The sequence below is a fragment of the Giraffa tippelskirchi genome, chromosome 3 (genome assembly GCF_054371585.1).
Source record: "Giraffa tippelskirchi isolate mGirTip1 chromosome 3, T2T-mGirTip1v1.2.pri, whole genome shotgun sequence".
In the NCBI taxonomy this organism is placed as follows: Eukaryota; Metazoa; Chordata; class Mammalia; order Artiodactyla; family Giraffidae; genus Giraffa; species Giraffa tippelskirchi.
The window spans coordinates 84,711,620-84,734,461 of NC_137277.1; the positions used below are offsets into that span (position 1 = coordinate 84,711,620).

Genomic DNA, 22,842 nt, shown 5'->3' on the forward strand with positions numbered 1-22,842 from the left:
TATATTTTGCCACAATAAAAAATTTTTTTTTAAAGCCTGGGCTAAGAACCAGTTCTGCCACTTTAAAGTTATGAGATCTTGAACTATATTTGTTTAGTACCCACAAATTCCTCCTATGCAAATAGGGATAATATTAGTAATACCTACCTCATAGAGTTAGAGTTGTTGTGGGAATTAAATGAGATAAATTATGTAAAGTAATTAAAGAGCATTTTTGGACAAAGTAAAAGTGAAGAAATGGTATCTATATCTATATCTATCTATCTATCTGTATATATACATATTTACCTCTCCATTCCAATAGTTTGTTGAATGAGTGAGGAAAGGAATGAACTGCAGGGCACTTTCTCCCAGTGTTTTCAAAATGTTAGAGCAATGACAACAAAAATGACTACTAATTTTTGCATAATAATTAGAGTTCACAGAGAACTTTCATATACATCACCATGTCTGAATGTCATAATAACACAACGAGTAGGGCAGATGTGAGAGTGTGGTCTTAACTACCAGGAACCCACATCAAGGCAATTAGGGTTTTACTGCAATGATTAGGGTGCTTAATGCAATGGAAGGGTGAAATAGCAAAGTTAAACTTCAAACTCAGGTTTGAAGCCTGGGTCTTTTCTACAGACACAGTAGAAAAAGGCCAATGGGATGGAAAATGTGTGGAACATGAGATGTCATGGAAGGTTGGTAGGCAGTAGCATTGTGTGATTCCTTTGCCCCAAATATCCTTCCTTCCCTTACACCTAAAAATTAGCTACTAGGCCTCTGGCAATGAGAGGTTAATGTGGGACTTCGTTGCACCTGAAACAAGGTATCTTTTCATGGTGAGTGAGAGCCAGAAAGGATAGGGAAGAAAGACACTGGGTGGGGAAATCTGACACTGGTGACTTCAAAGGAGGAATGAGCATTGTCCTACAATTTCATTCCCATCACTGGAAAAAAGCACTGGGAGGTTGTCCCATTTCTTGGTTGATGATTTCTCCTATTGCTCAAGTCATTGTCTATATAAGATGGAAGATGGATAAGGGAAAGTTGGCAACAAAGAAATAAGGCTACTGCAAACTGGACCAGATTAGATTTTGACTGTGATTTCTGCTAGAAGTTGAGAATAGTGACTTGGGCAATAAGTGAGGAAGGACCCAGCTAAGAAATGGGTCTGTCTTCCTGTACTGCTGCAGAGCATCTGGCAGCAATGAAAATGAGACTATGGAGCCTTCCATCCACTGCTGTCTGTGACAACTCTTCCTCCATATTTCCCTGGGCTGTCTCTTTTTGTTTGTTTTTTCAGACTAGATTTTTGGAGGTGTTATCTTCTACCTACAACATAAAATTTCTGCCCTTAAATTCTGTAACTGAAATGTGTACCACATTCTCATTTCATTTAAAATGTTATAATTGAGTCATAAGAAAGCTGGGTAGTCATACAATCACCCTGAAAAATGCTTGAAGCAAAGTCTTACTGAGATGATTCCAACCTCAAACTATCTGGCAAGCACACGGTTCTCCCAGTGCCTTCATCGTGATAGAGGTGATCTTCCTGTAGTCTCTTTTGTTGTCTGCCTGCCTAAGATGCTCTTTCTGGCTCTAATGAGTAAGGATACAGACACATGTCATTGCTCCTTTCTCTCTACTCCTCTGACCTCGGATAGCATGCAGCCAGATTCTGTCTCCATCGTTACTGCAGAAAGTGCCATCTTTAAAAGAGGAATGCCTTTTGCAATCTTGTAAGAACTCCAGCTGGTCTGGCAAAGGTTGTAACCTATTTCACATCTTCAAGGACCACTTTTTATTTGGGGGTGTCTTTAAAAAGCAACACTCTACAACTCCCTGTTTCCTTACGTAAAATTCCCCCATATCCTTTACCTCTATGCTTTAAAACACACTTTTAGGAGGCATAAGCACTACAGGTAAGATCTGAAAAGCTCAATGTTAAAAACTGTTAAAATGTCATTAATTGCACATGGTAAGAATCTTTAAAATAAACAGAAACTTCTTGAATGAACATCTGTATGACACCATATACTTTCAGATTACATTAGATTGTTGGTCTACTAGAAGATACTGAGAAAATTTCATATGGATATGAAATTATGATGGTTTCTGAGCCTACAGGTCTTCTCTGTAGCTCAAACAGTAAGGAATCCTCCTGAAGTGCAGGAGACCCTGGTTTGATCCCTGGGTCGGGAAGATCCTCTGGAGAAGGGAATGGCAGTCCACTCCAGTATTCTTGCCTAGAGAATCTCATAGATAGAGGAGCCTGGCGGGCTACAGTCCATGGGATCACAAAGAGTAGGACACAACTAAGCGACTAACAATACTACTACTACTACCAAGGCTACTGGTGTCTCTGAAAAGAAATATCTGTTCCTAATATTTGGTGTTGAGAGAAAGTCAGATCATATGGTAATACAGATGCTACTCTCATTATTTCTGTGTTAAAGAAGCAACTGAAATATATAGAACCTTGAAGACTGATGATGGTGATAATGTAATGGAGCCTGTAGGTAGTTCAGGGCTCCCTGGAGGAAAGGAGCTCAAGGTAAGAGGGGCTGTGTACTAATAAAAGTGTGTTAGAGAGGAGATGGGATTCACAAAGTTTGAAGGAGATAGTGCGTGGCTTAAATAGTAGATATTTAGAAGGAGATTCTGGAGGAGTACATGGGAAGTATACTAGTTTGCTTGGGCTGTGATAACAAAGTTCCAGAGACCGGGTGGCTTAAACAACAGAAATGAATTACCTCACAGTTTTGGAGGCTGGAAGTCCCAGATTAAGATGTCAGCAGGGTTGGTTTTTTCTGAGAGTCTCTCTCCTTGGACTGTAGGCAGCCATCTTTCTGTATCTTCATATGGCCTTACCTCTTTGTCTGGGTCCTAACTTCTTCTTACATGGACACCAGTCATTTTGGATTAGGGAGCATCCATCTGACCTCAGCTTACCCTAACTACCTCTTTACAGGCACTGTCTCCAAAGAGTCAATTCTGAGGTACTAGAGATCAGGACCTCAACACACGAATTTCAGGGGAGGGACACATTCACCCCATCATAACTTCACATCCATATGAAACTTTCTTAGTATCTTCTAGTAGACCAATAACCTGCTATAATCTGAAAGTATATTGTGTCATACAGATGTTCACGAAGACATGAAAATATATGATGATAACTGGGTGTTTGCTGTAGCAGACATATAATGTGCTCCTTGGGGAGCTGGGAGAGATGGGGCTAGAGAGGTAGGTGGGGCTCACAGGATGAAGAGTCTTGTCTACCAGGCTGTGGAATTTGGAATTTATTCTGGAGACTATGAAGAACCATGGGAAATTGTGGAAATGGCACAACTATATTTGTGTTTTGGATATTCTGTCTGCACTGGGGATTGGGTTGTAGAGAGGGAAAAATGAAGGCAGGGAAACTGATGAGGAAGTTAAGAGAAAATCTGAGAGAAGGGAGAGCTAGAAGGAGGGGTTTTAGGGTGCTATGTAGAGACAGTTGGGGGGAGATGGAATGGAAGAACCTGAAACTCTTATGAGCAAGTCCACAGGATAAGGTCTCGAAGGAAGCTATGGGGGCGCAAGGTACAGAGAAGGAGATCAATGAAGAGAAGAGGAAAGATGTAAACGATGAGGAAAGATTTAGAGAAGCTATTAGATGGAGGAGCTTCGAGGAGTCAATGATCTATGCCTCTAGTTTTGCTTTTGCTTCTGCTAAGAGAATGCTGGATAAATTCTGGAACTTGAAGATGTAAGTAAAGGTTTGCACAGCAGTGTGGAACTTGAATGAGGTAAATTTCTGTTTGGACGCCTGAGAGAGTTGATGAGGTCAGAATCCCAGGCTGAGGGAATAGGGTGGGGCTGGCGAGAGAGTGGCTGATATTTGGGGATCCAGGCCAGGGGAAAGAAAAGGAACTGGGAGGGGTTAGAAGTCTGACAACTCCAGACATTGAAGTAGAGATAAGACTGAAAAGCTGGTTTAATGAGAGAGAGGACACATGAAGTGCAGGCAGAAAGCAAGTGGTGGATGAAAACAAAGAGGTTTCTAATTTAAAATTTCAGGGGAAAAATAATTCAGGGGAAAGAGCAACTTCAGGTAGTGACAAGGTCCTGAAGTCAGTGTTAACGAGGGGAGGCATGTGCTGAGCTTTCACAGGAGAGTTTGATATCAGACCCAAAAGGAAAATTTCTTAAAAATGCTGTCAACATGGCTTTGTTGTTTGGTCTTTTTAAAACTTTGGGCTTGGGGAAATATTGGAAACCTCTGTTCCCTAAAGAAGATGAAAGTGAAAAGATAGGGCTCTGAAAAGCAAGTACATCTGGGGATCATTAATTATATGTAAAAACAAAAACACCCTCAAAACAAGAAACAGGACAGAAGAGGTAAGCGCTCTGCCTTTTGTGATGTTAAATAACTAGCTAGAAAGAATTCTTTGCCTAAATCTTCATAATAAGGCAATTTTATTTGGTTTATACTTCCTGTAAATCTTGAAACCAGAGAACTTTAAAGTTTTGTTATATAAATCCCCCCTACCCCTGAAAAACAGCTTGAATTCTCTTTTATGTTCTCGTCATCCTCCTGGGGTTATGAGTTTGATTAGTAAAGTGGACCTGTAATTTCTAACTTCACACTCTGCACTGTATCTAACTATTCATTATTTGCTCTAATTTCTCCTTAGAAATCAGTTTTCTTTTAGACAGCATTGTTTTCCAAAAAAAAAAACCTCTCTATAATATTAAAATAAAAAGTAAAAAATGAAAAAGCATTTACCTTGTTTATTTAGGATATTCTATAGGAATCTTTAAAGTGAATAAAACTGTACACAAATTTTCATAGTATTACTCATAATAGCCAAGAAGTAAAAATTCAATTCTCTATTAACTGATATATGAATAAATGTTGTATTATCCATATGTCATTGGACCTTAAAAAGTAATGAAGTATTGATACATGGTACTGCTGAGAAAGAAACCAGAGGCAAAGAGCCAATGAGTATATGCTAATGGGTATAAGGTGTTTTTTTGAGGTGGTGAAAGTGTTCTAGAATTAGATAGTGGTAATAGTTGCACATTGTGAATATACTAAAAAACACTGAGTTGTACATCTTAAAAAGGTGAATTTTATGATATATAAATTATATCTCAACAAGAAAATAAAGTGAATAAAACTACCAGAGACATGCTACATAGAAATATATATTAAGCATTTACTCCAATTTACTGCCCTATGGCTACCTGTCTATCACACCTAAGTCACCTGATTCAAGATTTTAAAATCTGGGGTCAAGCTTAATCTCTTATTAACTGGTCATATTTCCTGTTTTCTTAAAGATTTCTATCTACATTAAACATCTTCTTTATGCCCATTGTTCAAAAGTCTCACTTCAGTTCAGTTCAGTTCAGTCGCTCGATCGTAATCTTTGTGATCCCATGAACTGCAGCACGCCAGGCCTCCCTGTCCATCACCAACTCCCGGAGTCCACCTAAACCCATGTCCTTTGAGTTGGTGAGGCCATCCAAACATCTCATCCTCTGTAGTCCCCTTCTCCTCCTGCCCTCAATCTTTGCCAGCATCAGGGTCTTTTCCAATGAGTCAGCTCTTCGCATGAGGTAGCCAAAGTATTGAAATTTCAGCTTCAACATCAGTCCTTCCAATGAACACCCAGGACTGATCTGCTTTAGGATGGACTGGCTGGATCTCCTTGCAGTCCAAGGGACTCTCAAGAGTCTTCTCTAACACCACAGTTCAAAAGCATCAATTCTTTGGCATTCAGCTTTCTTTATAGTCCAACTCTCACATCCATACATGACCACTGGAAAAACCATAGCCTTGACTAGATGGACCTTTGTTGGCAAAGTAATGTCTCTGCTTTTTAATATGCTGTCTAGGTTGGTGATAACTTTCCTTCCAAGGAGTAAGTGTCTTTTAATTTCATGGCTGCAATCACCATCTGCAGTGATTTTGGAGCCCAGAATAATAAAGTTAGCCACTGTTTCCACTGTTTCCCCATCTATTTGCTATGAAGTGATGGGACCGGACGCCATGATCTTAGTTTTCTGAATGTTGAGCTTTAAGCCAACTTTTTCACTCCTCTCTTTCACTTTCGTCAAGAGGCTCTTTAGTTCTTCTTCACTTTCTGCCATAAGGGTGTGTCATCTGCATATCTGAGATTATTGATATCTCTCCCGGCAATCTTGATTCCAGCTGCTTCTTCCAGCACAGCATTTCTCATGATGTACTCTGCATATAAGTTAAATAAGCAGGGTGACAATATACAAACTTGACGTACTCCTTTTCCTATTTGGAACCAGTCTGTTGTTCCATGTCCAGTTCTAACTGTTGCTTCCTGACCTGCATACAGATTTCTCAAGAGGCAGGTCAGGTGATCTCACTACATGTGCTGAACTCTTAATGCTGAGTCTGAGTTTCTACTGAGTCTGAGTTTCCAGTCAAACAACCAGGAGTGGAATCTGCCAGTAATAAGTACTACACAGCTTGCCAGACTCTCTTGTAAGTGCGTTGGGAGAACCAGTCAAATGGTAATTGATTTAAATAACATTTAAAATTTTTTATTTTTATTTATTGATTTATGGCTGCACTGGGCCTTCGTTGTTGCACTCTGACTTTCGCTATTGGTGGCTAGTGGGGGCTACTCTCTGTTGTGGTTCACAGGCTTCTCACTGCATGGCGGCTTCTCTTGTGGCAGAGCAGAGGCTCTAGGTGCACTTGGGCTTCAGCAGCTGCAGCATGCAGGCTCAGTAGCTGAGGCTCACAGGCTCCAGAGCTCAGGCTCAGTAGTGGCGGTGCACAACTACTTAGTTCTTCCATCACATGTGGAATCTTCCTGGATGGGGATCAAACCTGTTTCCCCTGCATGGGCAGGTGGATTCTTTATCAACTGCACCACCAGGGAAGTCTTAAATAACATTTTATAATTTAAGCAAAGTAGGTGATTGAGTCAAAAGAAATATCATTCATTTGACTAAGAAACAAGATCTGCTTCTTTACCAAGACCGGTTGAATGCATTCATGGCCTCTTTAAGAGAAAAAAGGAAAGGAAACAGAAAAGAAAAAAGAGGGAAGGAAGGAAAGAAAGTAAAAAAGGAGGGAAGAACTTGGAAATCTTCTAATGTCTGTCATAACATTCCCTGATGACCTGAATCGGGGTTTGAGGATGAGACCGGCAGTGTTTGTTCTGGGCAGAGATCTATCCCCACACTTACGTGCACCAACATATAAGAAGAAAGGATTCAGAGCCCAGACTTCCTGCCATTTATCCTAAGCAAGGCAGGGCTAGGCTTAACTGTTGCAATAAAATTAGAAGCTAAAATTGAGCCCCAATAGTTGCCACCTCCCTGAGTGCACATTTTGTTCCTCATCTTTACAAGTGAAGCTTAGTGACTTCTAAAGTCAGCTTAGTCATTTAGCTCGCGCAAAACTGGGTAGCTTAAGTAACAGAAACTTCTCCTTCATAGTTCTGGAGGCAGGAAGCCCTGGGATCAGGTTGCCAGCATATTTGGGGGTCCCGGTGAGAGCCTTCATCCAGGTTGTCAATGGCTGACTTCAAGTGGTACCCTCCCCTACATGGCAGCAAGCGAGGGCCAGCTGTCTGGCCTTTTCTTAGAAGAGAACTAAACTCACACAGGAGGGCTCCCTCCTCATAACCGAGTTACCTCCCATAGGCCTCACCTCGTAATACCATCACTCTGAGGACTAGATTTCAACATATAAATTTTTAGGGGTTTGCAAGACTTCAGTTCATAACACAGAGTTTATTTCCCCTCCCTGTCCATCTGTACTGGTCTTGTTTCTTGCTCTGCCCAGTTGAACACAACAGAAGTGGTTTCTCAGGACTTCCAGTGCAAAGATTAAGAGGGCTGGCACTTCACCTCTGGCCTCTTAGAACCCTGAGCCATCATGTAACAATTCCAAACTATCCTCTGGAGGGAAACCTATGGTGACCCTGGAGGATGAGATATCATGTGGAGAGAGAGCCCACAAGGACGAGCACTGAGGGACCAAACATGTGAGGAAAGAAGCGTATGTATGTTCTAGATTTGACCACTATGATTACAGTCATTTTAATGCACTATGTTTGGGGCTTTTAAAAAACAAATTATTTAATAATAGAAAGCTAAGAGAAATTGGAATCTGGAAGTAAGGTGCTATGGTAATAAAAAATCTAAAAACACATGGCATTGACTTTGGGACCAGCTGGAGGGCAGAGGCCAGAGGGCTTCAAGGAGACTGTAAATAAAGTTGGAAGGAGAGTGATAAAAATGTTATTGGATACTGGAGAAAAAGCAACCCCTTTTAAGTAGGGGTGGAAAGTTTGGCAGCCCTGCTGACTATAGTAGTATACAAGATAGAAAACATACCTCATGAACTTGTGAAGATGGCTAAGGAGATTTGCAGGTAGCATATTCCAAGTACCAGTTGGTTTTTCTAAGCTGCATATGATGAGACAGGAATGAATAGAGAGTCCCCAGCTAGGACTTTGCTGGCAAGGATCAAATCCAAGGTGCTGCCGGATAGATGAAAGGGCTTCCAAGAATTTTAAGTGCACACCGCTTGGGTTTTCTTTGCTAGAAAAAAAGGATTTCTAAGAATCTTAAAGGCATTGTCGCATATTACCTGTTTCTAAACCTCAGATGGGCGGAGTGCCTGTCTCATAGAGACTTGTGGGTGTGGCTTTTACCTAATAGACTGGACTAAAATGTGATATGCTGGAAGCCCAAAAAGATTTTTTAAAAAGGAATTATATAAGCATGGTCCGATGGGCAGAGATAGTGTAAACACAAAAGAGGCCTCTGAGCCCAGAACTTTCTCCACACAAGAAGCAAGCAGAGAATGCTACTTGGTTACAAACATGGACCATTTCTTACGGAAAATGAAGAATGACTCAGAATCACAGGCGTAGAGAATCTGAAAGAACTACTCTAGCAAGCAGAACTGGGGCTTAATCAAGACACTTTCTCTGATCTCAGAGTTGGAGGAAATGATGGTATGCGCTTGGCCTAATTCCAGAATTACTATGGTCTGGTGACGGTTATGTGCCTCCTGTCCCCCTTCACCCCTTAAAAAAATGTTTTTTAATTTGAAGTATAGTTGATTTACAATATTGTGCTACTTTCTGGTGTACAGCAAAGTGATTCAGTTATGCATATATATGTATATATATATAATTCTTTTTTACATTCTTCTCCATTATGATTTCTTACAGGATATTGAATATAGTTCCCCGTGCTATACAGTGCATACTTAGTTACTAAGTTGTGTCCAACTCTTTGCGACCTCATGGACAGTAGCCTGCCAAGCTCCTCTGTTCACGATATTCCCAAGCAAGAACACTGGAGTGGATAGCCATTCCCTTCTCCAGGGGATCATCTTGACCCAGGGATGGAACTTGGGTACCCTGCAATGCAGGAAGATTCTTTACTGTCTGAGCTCCTGGGGAAGCTCGTGCTATATAGTAGGACCTTATTATCTATTTTATGTATAGTATTTTGTATCTGCTAGTTCCAGACTCCTCATTTATCCTCCCTCATCCCCTTTTCTCTTTGGTAACCATAAGTTTGTTTTCCATGTTTGTGAGTCTGTTTCTGTTTCATAAATAAGTTCATTTGTGTCACTTATTAGATTCCACATATAAGTAATACTCGGCTTCCCAGGTGGCTCAGGGGTAAAGAATCTGACTGCCAATGCAAGAGACACGAGTTAGATCCCTGGGTCGGGAAGATCCCTTGCAGTTCAGTTCAGTCACTCAGTCGTGTCTGACTCTTTGCGACCCCATAGACTGCAGCATGCAGGCTTCCCTGTCCATCACCAATTCCCAGAGCTTGCTCAAACTCATGTCCATCCAGTCGGGGATGCCATCCAACCATCTCATTTTCTGTCGTCCCCTTCTCCTCCTGCCTTCAGTCTTTCCCAGCATCAGGGTCTTTTCCAGTGAGTCAGTTCTTTGCATCAGGTGGCCAAAGTATTGAAGTTTCAGCTTCAGCATCAGTCCTTCCAATGAATGTTCAGGACTGATTTCCTTTAAGATTGACTGGTTGGATCTCCTTGCAGTCCAAGGGACTCTCAAGAGTCTTCCCCAACACCACAGTCCAAAAGCATCAATTCTTCGGCACTCAGCTTTCTTTATGGTCCAGCTCTCACACCCATATATGACTACTGCAAAAAGCATAGCTTTAGGCAATGGCAACCCCCTCCAGTATTCTTGCCTGGAAAATTCCATGGCAGAGGAGCCTGCTACACACAGTCTATGAGGTCACGAAGAGTCAAACACAACTGAGCAATTGAGCACACACACATAAGTGATATCACATGGTATTTGTCTTTCTTCTTACTTCACTTTGTAGGATAATCTCTAGGTCCATCCATTTTGCTGCAAATGGCATTATTTTATGCTTTTTAATGGCTAATATATCACATCTTCTTTATCCATTTATCTATAGAGGGACATTAGGTTGGTGCCTTGTCTTGGCTACTATAAATAGTGCTGCTATGAACATTGGGCTGCATGTATCTTTTTGAATTAGAGTTTTCTCTGAACATACATCTAGGAGTTGGATTACTCTCCTCCTCTTTTTGAATGAAGGTGCCTATTGTGGTTATCCTGTCCCTTTTTCACCATGGTATTGTTGGATGCAGGTGGGACAGATAATTTGTCTTTTTAGTTTACACAGGTCTTTGTGACTAAGGGCTGCACTTGAGAGACCACCTTGAAGAGATTTAGTTGCTCCTGGACCTTATTTGACTGACAAAGTCCTGGACTTTGACCTGATGCCATAAAAGTATGAGATTTTAGGGGTTCTGAGGAGTGAGTATATTTTACACATGGGAAAGACATGAATTGTTGTGGCCAGAGGGTGCATTAGAGTAATGTTTCCAAAGATTGTCCCCCACAAATACTTCTCCTACTTGTATACTTGCCACTCTTCACATTAAAAAATGGCACTATTTCCCATTCCTTGAATCCAGGTTGGCTTTGGGCAGTAGAATGTGGACACAGTGATAATCTAGGTCTCTGGAACTAGACCTTAAGTGACTTGATAACTTCCAATTGCCTATTGCTACTGAAATGCTCCCTCTTTGGACAGAAGACTATAGTTGAAGGGAACTAATAATAACCAGAGAATGCTTTCATCTTGTGCCAGGTAGCCTGCTTGCTGCTATACACCACCTTTGTCATTAGACCTCGTAAACTCTTTGTGAGGAAGATGGTGGTAGGATCAGGAAATGGAGGCTGAGACAAACAAGTGAGTCCAAATAACACAGCTTGTAAACGGTAATACCAGAATTCAAGTCTAGGTTATCTGGCCTGTATTCTTTTTAGCATACCATAACACTCAACAATATTTTACAATTAATGGGAAAACTTCAGGTTTAACATAGAGAAAATTATGATTGGTGATTTTAAGCAATATTACTCTAGAAACCTTGTTTATATCATTAAAGTAAAATTCTTTTTTAAAAAATAAAATACAATAAAATTTTTATAAAATAAAATTCTTATTTTATAAAGCTAATGTATAGGAGGGGCTTCCCAGGTGGCGTTAGTGGGTGAAAAAAATCAGTCTACCAATGTAGGAGATGCAAGAGAAGAGGGTTCCAATCTGTGGGTCAGGTCAGGAAAATCCCCTGGATGGGGAAATGGCAACCTGCTCCTGTATTCTTGCCTGGAAAATTCCATGGACAAAGGAGCCTGGTAGCCTACAGTCCATGGGGCTGCAAAGAGTCAGACATGACTGAGCGACTGAACTCCAAATCCTTGCTTTATCAGTCTCAATGAATTGATTTTTACTGAACTTAATTTCCTCTTTCAGCATGTATTATTCAAACAGCATGGAAGAGGGAGTTATGTTCCTTGTTTATTTTGATAATAATTTTGATTACATTTCTCTGTAAAAATCTTTTGTTACTTACGGAATTCTTTGGTTGGTTTAATGCTGTCAAACCAGCTGACAAAATTCTATTCATTACATTCACTTTATTTTACGTTAACATTTGTGGCATAGATAGAAAATGAAACAGAAGATAGTTATATTTGATAGGCACAGCATTCCTGAGATTTTGACTTAAGAAAATAACGTGGATTAGAACCCCAACACTAAAAATATCTTCAAATAGCATGAAATACCTGCTTTAACACCTCACATCTAAGATGGAATCTGTGGTTAAAGAATAGTGACATTTCTATACTTTTCCAAGATAGCTCATTTCAATTTATTCACAAATGATTAGGTAGCTATATTTAGCTAACACTTCTATACAAAGGAGTCTCTTGGCATTCTCTTCAGCAGTATAGTTCTATATAAATGTAAGCAATGGTTTTAGGCCAAATTGTTCCTTTTGATGGCTCTAGACTTTCAAATTTTCATAGTCTGACTCTTAGGATTATTTTCCAGTTGCTAGAGACTTCACTACACCTATGTACATTCACAGAAATATTTATGGAGACAGCAATGTGAAAATCCTGGCAGGCTGATTCCTTTAGGATTGGGTCTCTGTCCATTGCCACCATAAACTCCTTGCTTTGCTCTAGCCACCTGCATCTCTTTATTGTGACTTTGTGAGTGAGCGATATTCTTGCATTTCTCTAAGACTTCCCCTCCATCTCATTAATCTCAACTCAGTCTTTACAACTCAGGACAAGTGCCTTCTTCTCCAGTCACTGTCAGTGTTGGTGCCACACTGCATTAACTCATCCCAGTTCAGCCGTCACTTACACTGATTCCTTTATCTCTTTTCTCCATTATGCTATGGAACCACTGAGGAAAGCAACTGTGTGTGTGTGTGTGTGTGTGTGTGTGTGTGTGTGTGTTTTAATTAGTTCTGAGTTTCTGTCTCTTTTTTTTAAACTTATTCATTTACGGCTGTGCTGTATTTTCATTGCTGCACTCTGGCTTTCTCTAGTTGCGGAGAGTGGGGGTTACTCTCTAGTTGTGGTGCTCGGGTTTCTCCTTGCAGTGGTTCCTCTTGTTGCAGAGCACAGGCTCTGTAGCACCCAGGCTTCAGTAGTTGAGGCGCTTGGGCTCGGTAGTTGCAGCTGGCGGGCCCCAAAGCGCAGGTTTAGTAGTCATGGCGCAGGGGCTTAGTTACTCTGCAGCATGTGTGATCTTCCAGGATCAGGGATGGAACAGGTGTCCCCTGCATTGCAAGGCAGATTCTTAACCGCTGCATCAGTGGGGAGGCCCAAGCAACTGTGTTTTTTCCATCTTTATCTCCCCATCCCACAGCAGAGTTCCTGTACAGCATTAAATTCAATAAATATTTGATAAAGGAGAGAATGAAAGGGAAGCTCTCTGTCTTAGAAAGAAAAAATAATGAAGCCTTATAACGGCACCTTCCAGCCTTTCCTGGTGAGCCAGTGGTTAAGACTCCACGTTCCCAATGCAGGGGACACGGGTTTGGTCCCTGGTAAGGGAACTAGATCCTGTATGCCACCACTAAAGACCCTGTGCACCGCAATTAAGACCTGGCACAGTCAAAGAAATAATTAAAATAGAAATAAATAAATATTAAGGTCACCTTCAAGGAGAACCACAGAAAAACACTAACTTACTGTCTCTTTTAAACAGCTTTATTGAGAGAGAATTCACACATTCTACAATTCACTTCTTAGGGTTATTTATGTTATGACAACCCCCTGAAGGTAGTTACAATTTACTTTCCTTCAGACTCTTGCATATACCACAAATAGGGTTTTTTTTAACTTTTTTTCAACTTTTTTTTTTTATAATGACAGTTTTTAATTGTACTGAAAAATATTCAACACTTAAAATTCTCAGACTCCTCCCACTTTGTCTACCGCAGTGGTTTTTAAACTTCAGCTGCATGGGAATCACCTGGATGGTTTGTTAATCTGCAGATTGCTAGACCCTATCCACAGAATTTCTGATCCAGTGAGTTTGGGGTGGGTCTAAGAAGTTAGCATTTAAAACAGATTCTCAAATGATGCTACTGCTGCTGGTTGGGAGACCCCTTTGGAGAACTGTTGGTCTAGCGGTTTCAACAATTATCAACATTTTGCCATATCAATCATTTATCCCTTTCTCCCTCTTTCTTTCTCTTCTGTATTTTCTAAAAGCAAATGTCTGATATTTCTCTATAATTTAAGAAGTATCTTAAATACTTCTGTATAAAATAAAGACTTAAAAAAATATAATAGTATCACACCTAAAAGTTAACACTACTTCCTTAATATCATTGCACTGATAATGATAATTTTTTTTCTGATTATCTCAAAAACACTTTTTATGGTTGGTTTGTTCAATCAGGATTAAAACAAGGTCGATACATTCCATTTTGTTGTGACTTTTTTAATCTGGAACAGTCATCTTTCCTTTTTTAATTTTCTCATGCCATTTGGTTCAGTTCAGTTCAGTTCAGTTGCTCAGTCGTGTCCAACTCTTTGCGACCCCATGGACTGCAGCACACCAGGCCTCGCTGTCCATCATCAACTCCCATGCTTATTCAAACTCATGTCCATCTAGTCGGTGATGCCATCCAACCATCTCATCCTCTGTCGTCCCCTTCTCCTTCTGCTCTCTATCTTTCCCAGCATCAAGGTCTTTGCAAATGAGTCAGTTCTTCGCATCAGGTGGCCAAAGTATTGGAGTTTCAGCTTCAACATCAGTCCTTCCAATAAACACCCAGGACTGATCTCCTTGAGGATGGACTGGTTGGATCTTTTTACAGTCCAAGGGACTCTCAAGAGTCTTCTCCAACACCGCAGTTCAAAAGCATCAATTCTTCGGTGGTCAGCTTTCTTTATAGTCCAACTCTCACATCCATGCATGACTACTGGAAAAACCATAGCCTTGACTAGACGGACCTTTGTTAGCAAAGTAATGTCTTTGCTTTTTAATATGCTGTCTAGGTTGGTCATAAGTTTTGTTTCAAGGAGTTAGCGTCTTTTAATTTCATGGCTGCAATTACCATCTGCAGTGATTTTGGAGCCTCCAAAAATAAAGTCTGCCACTGTTTCCACTGTTTCCCCATCTGTTTGCCATGAAGTGATGGGACTGGATGCAATGATCTTTGTTTTCTGAATGTTGAGCTTTAAGCCAACTTTTTCACTCTCCTCTTTCACTTTTATCAGGAGGCTTTTTAGTTCTTCTTCACTTTCTGCCATAAGGGTAGTGTCATCTGCATATCTGAGGTTATTGATCTTTGTCCCAGCAATCTTGATTCCAGTTTGTGCTTCATCCAGCCCAACATTTCACATGAGGTACTCTGCATGTAAGTTAAATAAGCAGGGTGACAATATACAGCCTTGACGTACTTCTTTTCCTATTTGGTACCAGTCTGTTGTTCCATGTCCAGTTCTAACTGTTGTTTCCTGACCTGCATACTCATGCTGTTGACTTGTTGATAAAATCAGGTTAGTTACCCTGCAGAATATCTTACCTTCTGGATTTGGAAAATTGCTTCTTCATAGTGTAATTCAACTTGTCCCCCATCCATTGTATCTCCTATAAACTGAAAGTTAAAACTAAAGGTTCAATTAAATTCAATTTTAGCTTCTTAAGCAAGAATATCTCATTGGTGGTGCCATGTAAGTTATGTTGCATCACATCAGCAGGCATGTAATGTCTGGTTTTCCTACTTTTAGTGATGCTACATTGACGGGTAGATTCAAGTGGTAATAGCTTAATCATTGAAAAGTGTACTGTCAACCTTTTTTCCTTAATAGTTTAATCATCCATTGATGAGCACTGCCTATACTACAAAAATAGTGTTTTTCTATCATTTTGTTTGCATTTATTAACTGGATTCCCCTCCGTAATTAGGGATGTTTAGTGTATTTTATATGGGATGACAGAATAAATTATTTTTTCTTTTTATTTAATTTTTAATTTTCAAAGTAAGGACTTGGTGCCTGTTGTTATATCAATACTAAGTTGTGTCCTCCCTCAAATTCATATATTGAAGTTCTAACCCCCAGTATGTGTTTGGAGATAAGTCTTTAAAAGGTAATTAAGTTAAAGCATAGTTATTATGGTGGTCCCTAATCCAACAGGACTGGTGTCCTTATAAGAAGAGAAAACGTACACCCAGATATATTCAGAGGGAAGGCCATATGAAGATACTGGGAGAATGTAGCCCTCTGCAAGCCAAGGAGAGAGGCCTCAGAAGAAATCAACTTTGCTGACACCTTGATCTCGGATTTCTAGCCTCCAGAATTGTGAGAATATAAATTTCTGTTGTTGAAGTCACCTAGTCCACGGTGCTTTATTATGGCAGCTCTAACAAGCTCATACAATGCCCTAACTACTTCTAATGGTGACCAATAACTTTTTGTGTATTTATGTAATTATCTTTCTTTCTCTTTTTCATATCATATGAATGCATGGATTTTATACATTCAACATGTTTCAATTTGTTGCAATAATTTTTACTTTGGATGGTTAAATTGTTCCATATTTGGCTTGAGGAAGTTGACTTTTGTGTCATTTTGATATGATCCCAACAGTCTTTGGTAACTTCCTTGCTCTCAAGTAGAAGGTATTGTGGGCTCATTTTATACATTTTGGATCCCAACACATTTAACATAATCATTTGCTCTATGATATTCATCAAATAATTTCAAAATGATACCAGTATTTTTATCAGTTTTCATGAGACTACTAGAAGAAATTAAAAATTTACCTTTCTTTTTGTCCTTAGAATACCTATTTCTAAGAATATATAGTCAAAGTTTTATGTTATAAAGAAACTTAAAATAGTTCTTCTCTTTGTGTGGTTGTGTCACCAACTTGATATACAGTTATACTCATTTGTTTTATTTTTTTTTTATTTATTTTTTTTTTATTTTTTTTCATTTGTTTTAAAACAGTCTTCTTGGTACTTTGTCAGGCAGCATTCTTTGTTTATTTTATAAGCATCATTAGAAAACACTTTTCTTCAAGGCGTAATGAGAATTGAAGTTAAAAGACAGATGAAATGGGAAGAAGCACAGTTCTGGGACCCCATCTTCCTGCTTATATGCATCATTTAATAGTTCACCAATGATTTCACAGCAATTCATTTAGGATTCCCTGAATAAACTGTTCCCTGACAAAACATTTTAATCACTGCATCAATTTAGATAATCCTGGTCATGTCATGAACACTGAAGCCTTAATGTTTCCAGGCTCTTGTTTGTCCTTGAATATCAAAGCCTATAGATACACTGAAGAAGTCTTCCAATAATGTTAATAGTCCTATTTACTGAACTGAAATATTCATGATTAAAAAAAGAAATCCTAGCCAGAAGTTCCTTTTGAGGTCAGTTTTTTTACATGAAATATTTGAGTTAATCTTTTGCTCCAGTTGAAAGCATACACAGACATGTGGGCACACAAACACACATATATACACCCCTTTATTCTTCATCTATACTGTTAGACAGACGGCATCATTTACTATATGTAAAACATTATTTGGCTATTGTGTGACAAGCATGGTTAAATAGAAAGTGTATCTAGAATCAGATGGAATTGGTTTGGTAGTTAGATTATTGCCTGATAATGAATGCTAATAAAATCACCTAACCTTTTGTGGATTTGGTGTCCTTAGCTACAAAAGGGGCATAGTAACCCTTACCTGGCGGCTCTGTGGTAAAGAATCCGCCTGCCAGTGTAAGAGGCATAAGAGACATGGGCTCTATGCTCCGGTCGGGAAGATCCCCTGGAGGAGGGATGATCCTCTGGAAGAGGGCCTGGCAACCCACTCCAGTATTCTTGCTTGGAGAATCGCATGGACAGAGGAGCCTGGCAGACTACAGTCCATGGGGTTGCTAAGAGTCAGACATGACTGAAGCGACTTAACACAACCCTTACCTGTACAGTGAGTATATTAGGTCCCAAATGTAAAATGTAAAGACAGTATCTGACACCCAATAGGGGTTAGTAAGATAAGCAATAGGAAGATAGTAATTATTTTCATTCTCTACCTAAAAACCTAAGAAGGACAGAAATGGAAGCAGAAGAAAATCATCTGATCTTGAAGATGATTGTGAGTACAGTACTACTTCTTCCCTTGATTCTCAGATCATTGTATGTAATCTGGTTCAACTTTCAAGGAGAGCCAGCCTGAGCTGGTATTGCTTCGGTTGGCCAGGAAGCCAAAGCACTGAGTAGTCTTTAAAGTCCTGTTAATTTGTATAAGGCACAGAGGTAATATAAAACAGTGGTTATCTTAGTCAGGGCTTTGCCTATCAGCTGTAGGACAGGATAACCCAAAGATAGCTTCTAGGAGATTCATCAGTAATTTCCAAGGTCACTCAAGAAAACATACATGTTTCATCCCACTCTTTGGAGATCTTTCCCTTCTCCTGAAAAGGCATTTTCTCATCTAGAGTAAGGTAAAGCACAGGACTTTTAATTTTAAGTTTCATCTTGGTAGTGAGACATCTGGTGGGAGCAATGCTTTCTTTAGGTTGGTACTCTTTTTTTTGTCTTTGTTAAATAATCATTTTTTGTCACTAGGTAGTTGTTAAAAAAGCAAGGGAAGAAAGCATTGTTCAACAGGTTCCTGCTGCAGAAAAAGGACTCCTCCTAAATCACTATTTAATATCAACTTCTGAAGAGTTGATTCCTTAGAGCACATGCTCTCAGAGATTTTAATGTGTATTATATGAAAATGCAGGTAATGGTGGGTTAAGGAGACTTGACAGGTCTCTTTATTGTAGAATTTCTCAGATCTTTAAATATACTAATGTATATTACAGTCTCCCAAAGGGAGATGCAGGATACAGCACTTCTGCTCAGTCATGTTTGGGTGTTCTGTCCATGGGATTTTGCAGGCAGGAATACTGAAGTGGATTGCCATTTCCCTCTCTAGGGGATCTTCCTGACCCAGAGATTGAACCTGAGTCTCCTGCATTGCAGGCAGATTCTTTACCGTCTGAGCCACCAGGGAAGCCACCTTCCAAAACTTAACCGATCCTAGATCTGTTGTTCACAGAGCATAGAGGATCACCATTGTACAGAACACACTCTGGGAAATAAAGTCTTATAATTTAAAACTACAGGTAAGAGGAACATTGGACCAATGGGCCCCTAACAGACATGAATTATTTTTAGGACAGTATCAGTTGTTCTTTGCTTTGTCTATTGCAACCATTGTTTGGTTGCAAAAATAGAAACCCATTGGAAACCAATTTAAATAGAAGATGAAAGTCTTGGTAGAATACAGAGCTATTTCACAGAGTCCAAAATCAGAAAATATACAGAACTTTAGGAGGACTAGACTGCAACCTGAAAGTCAGAACTTGTGATTAAAGGACAATGTGGGTGATTGATTACTGCTTTTTTCCTGCCTGCCTGTTTTTTCTTTCTTTCAAAGAGCTTTGTCTGTACTGTCAAGAAAGTGTATGACATAGCCCTGATTCTATGTTGCCTTTAAGTACTTGATAGTAATTATTACTGTGTCTTGTCCAACTTCTCAAGAGAAAGAGAATCTAGATATCCCAGCTTAGATTGGGCTTTCACCCACCGCTCGTCCAATCTCCTGAGGCTAAAATTCATGTGCTATAAACAGGAAGGTTTAGGCTTGCCCCCTCAGTTTGGGGAGGGAGCGGATCGTTCTTAGAAGGAAGGGGCCATGGGATGAACAGGCACCACCAAAGGGACATCAGTCATGACTTCTTCATAAGAATCAGTTAGAAAGAAGGGCACCCTTGATTGCTGTGTTTCATATAGTGACAATAGAAAATTGATTTAGAAAGAACATCCTTCATAGAATCTATTTGTGAATCTATTATGAATATTGTGTCAGGCATTATCACTATTTATTAGTATCTAATTCTCCTCTACTGCTAGGTACAAGGATCCTCTGCCCCTTGAAGGTTGATGTGGTCATTTGACTTCACTTGGCCAATGAAATGTCATTTTGTGGGGGGAGCACTTTGAAATGGAAGGATTTAGAGACCGAAACAGCCTGCAAGTGCCGAGCCAACTCATGGACAAAACTAGCAGAGCTCCAGGGGACTTTATGTAAGAGAATTATTTATTCTGTGACCTCCTCTTCCCTGGACATTTTGGAGTTGTCTTTTTAAAAAAATATTTATTTATTTATTTGACTATGCTGGGTCATAGTTGTGGCACAAGGAATCTTTGATCTTTGTTGCGGCATAGCAAGCTCTTCAGCTGTCACATGTAGGATCTTTAGTTGTGGCATGCAAACTCTTAGTTGTGGCATGTGAGATCTAGTTCCCTGACCAGGGATCTAATCCAGGGCTCCTCCACTGGGAATGTGGACTCTCAGCCACTGGACCACCCCAGAAGTCCCTGAAGTAGTCTGTTACTGTATTATAATCTATCCTATGCTGACTAGTACAAATATTCTCTGAAATGAACCACACAGGTTCAATAGTGTAATAAAGGTGAAATATTATCCCGAGCTGGTGCTACTATGAGAGGCCATCAGTTTGGTGACCTACAGGCAAGATCCCCCAATTTCCAGTTCAATTGGTGGGATTCATGATACATTTTGATAAGTAATTTCACTTCTCATGACTGGAATTTTAAGTATCTTGCAAAGGTTAATAAAAATATTATTTTCACGTGCTCTCACTATGTAACACCACTATGTTATCAGAAGATGATCAATTTTGTGTTTTCTCATTGAACGAGGGGTACCAATATTATTACAATTATGTACATTTAATCAGATGACCACCAATGCCACTAATTTCTTTCAGAATTATCATTCTATATTCAAGCTGTTATCTTGAAAAATGGTTCAGGAAGTATAAGTGGACACAGGTGCCCTTTTCTTATACAACCCTGATTTTGCTCGGAGACCTATCCACAGTGAGGTGCCTCCGATGAAGCTGAGCTATATTCCAGGCCCAAGGTTGGGCCAAATGGTCTCAGGCTAACCCCATTTCCCCTGCCAGTGTTTGGTTTGAGTATAGGCGTGAGACCTCAATTTGCCCAATGGAAGAAGTCTGCTAGAGGATTTCTAGGATCCATTTTCTTTTTTCTAAGAAAGAGTTACAAGAAGAAATGGTTTATTTTCATTACCCTCTCTGAATATTGTCATTTCGGGATGTGTTGCCTAGAAGTGCCACAGCAGTCTTCTTGCTGTTAGCCTGAAGATGAAACCAGAGGATGTCCAGAGAAGACAGAGCTGTGATACAGAAAGAATCAGGATCCCTGAAAATAGTACTGAGTTACAGAATCCATCAATCCTGATGTTCTTCTCTGGACATTCTGTTATATAGGACAAATTTCCATTGACTAGGAATTTCTATTACTTGCAGCTAAAAGCATCCTACCTAATGCTTTAATAGTATATTTACTTTTTTAGATTAGCATATGTCTTTTTCTGTTGCCTCTGGGAAAATAGCACGTAAAATCTTCTTTCAAGACTTCCTGAAAAAAGAAAAAAGACTTCCTAAATCTTTACCCATGAATTACGATAGACATTAGATAACAAAATTCTAGCAGTTTCTATGATGATAGCTGGACTCCTTAATCAATCAGCATTCTTTCAAACACTATGAGCAATTCCAGAATACAGAGCAGATGATTAAACATGTTTTACTTCATAAGTAACTTATGGTCAAATTTCAAAGATTCAAAAATCACGATCTGTCAAGTGGAAGAATGAAAATTGAAAATCTGCTTCTTCACTGATGCCTGACAGGGTCTGAGTACTGCTGGTAATGGAACAGGGAAAGGGGGTGATTATGCACTGTCTGGAACATAATAGCAGAAGTCCTACAAGTAAATGAAAGTCAAAGTGGTGGTGTATTTTATTTAGTTTTTATTAACAGTTTTTTTTCCTGTTTTTTGGCCAAGTTGTGCTACATGCAGGATCTTAGTTCCCCAACCAGAGACCGAATCTGTGCCCACTGCAGGGGAAGTATGGTGTCTTAACTGCTGGATTGCCGAGGAAGTCCTGGTAATGGTGTATTTTAAATTGTGAAATTGTAATTAAAGTACTTAAGTATTCTATAGATTTTTTTTATCAAGTTCTGAGATAGTTATTTGTATAATTACTTGTTTGCTTTTCCTGTTGGAGAAGGCAATGGCAACCCAATTCAGTACTCTTGCCTGGAAAACCCATGGACGGAGGAGCCTGGTAGGCTGCAGTCCATGGGGTCGAGAAGAGTCAGACACGACTGAGCAACTTCACTTTCACTTTTCACTTTCAAGCATTGGAGAAGGAAATGGCAACCCACTCCAGTGTTCTTGCCTGGAGAATCCCAGGGATGGCGGAGCCTGGTGGGCTGCCGTTTATGGGGTCACACAGAGTCGGACATAACTGAAGCGACTTAACAGCAGCAGCCTTCCCTGTTAGACTGCAAGCTCCTTGAGGGCAAGGACCATATTTGTCTTGTTCTTCACTGCACCTCTGTCAACTCACACAATTGTTATTTCTTTTTGGTGATGAGAACATTTAAGATCTAGTCTTTTCAGTTCAGTTCAGTTCAGTTCAGTCGCTCAGTCATGTCCGACTCTTTGTGACCCCATGAATTGCAGCACGCCAGGCCTCTCTGTCCATCACCAATTCCCGGAGTCTACCCAAACCCATGTCCATCGAGTCAGTGATGCCATCCAGCCATCTCATCCTCTGTCACCCCCTTCTCCTCCTGCCCCCAATCCTACCCAGCATTAGGGTCTTTTCCAATGAGTCAACTCTTCGCATGAGGTGGCCAAAGTATTGGAGTTTCAGCTTCAACATCAGTCCTTCCATTGAACACCCAGGATTGATCTCCTTTAGGATGGATTGATTGGAGCTCCTTGCAGTCCAAGGGACTCTCAAGAGTCTTCTCCAACACCACAGTTCAAAAGCATCAATTCTGTAGCGCTCAGCTTTCTTCACCGTCCAACTCTCACATCCATACA

At 40.0% G+C, this 22,842-nt stretch overlaps 1 protein-coding gene and 1 long non-coding RNA gene across 3 annotated transcripts in view; one reads left to right on the forward strand and one right to left on the reverse strand.

Moving 5' to 3' along the window:
• The window catches only part of SP9 (Sp9 transcription factor), a 57,924-nt gene extending 49,325 nt beyond the window's left edge, over positions 1-8,599 (reverse strand). The window contains exon 1 of one of the 2 annotated variants that reach the window (XR_014080664.1): positions 8,374-8,599. The gene's annotated coding sequence lies outside the window, so the exon portion shown is untranslated. The remainder of the gene's footprint in view (positions 1-8,373) is intronic. The other variant, XM_081584612.1, reaches the window with a different exon arrangement.
• A 77-nt stretch (positions 8,600-8,676) lies between these two features.
• Positions 8,677-16,216, forward strand: LOC145543363 (uncharacterized). Its single transcript, XR_014080665.1, has 3 exons — positions 8,677-8,999; positions 11,155-11,256; positions 16,023-16,216. It is a non-coding gene; the product is annotated as an uncharacterized LOC145543363 (long non-coding RNA).
• The last annotated feature ends 6,626 nt before the right edge of the window (positions 16,217-22,842 follow it).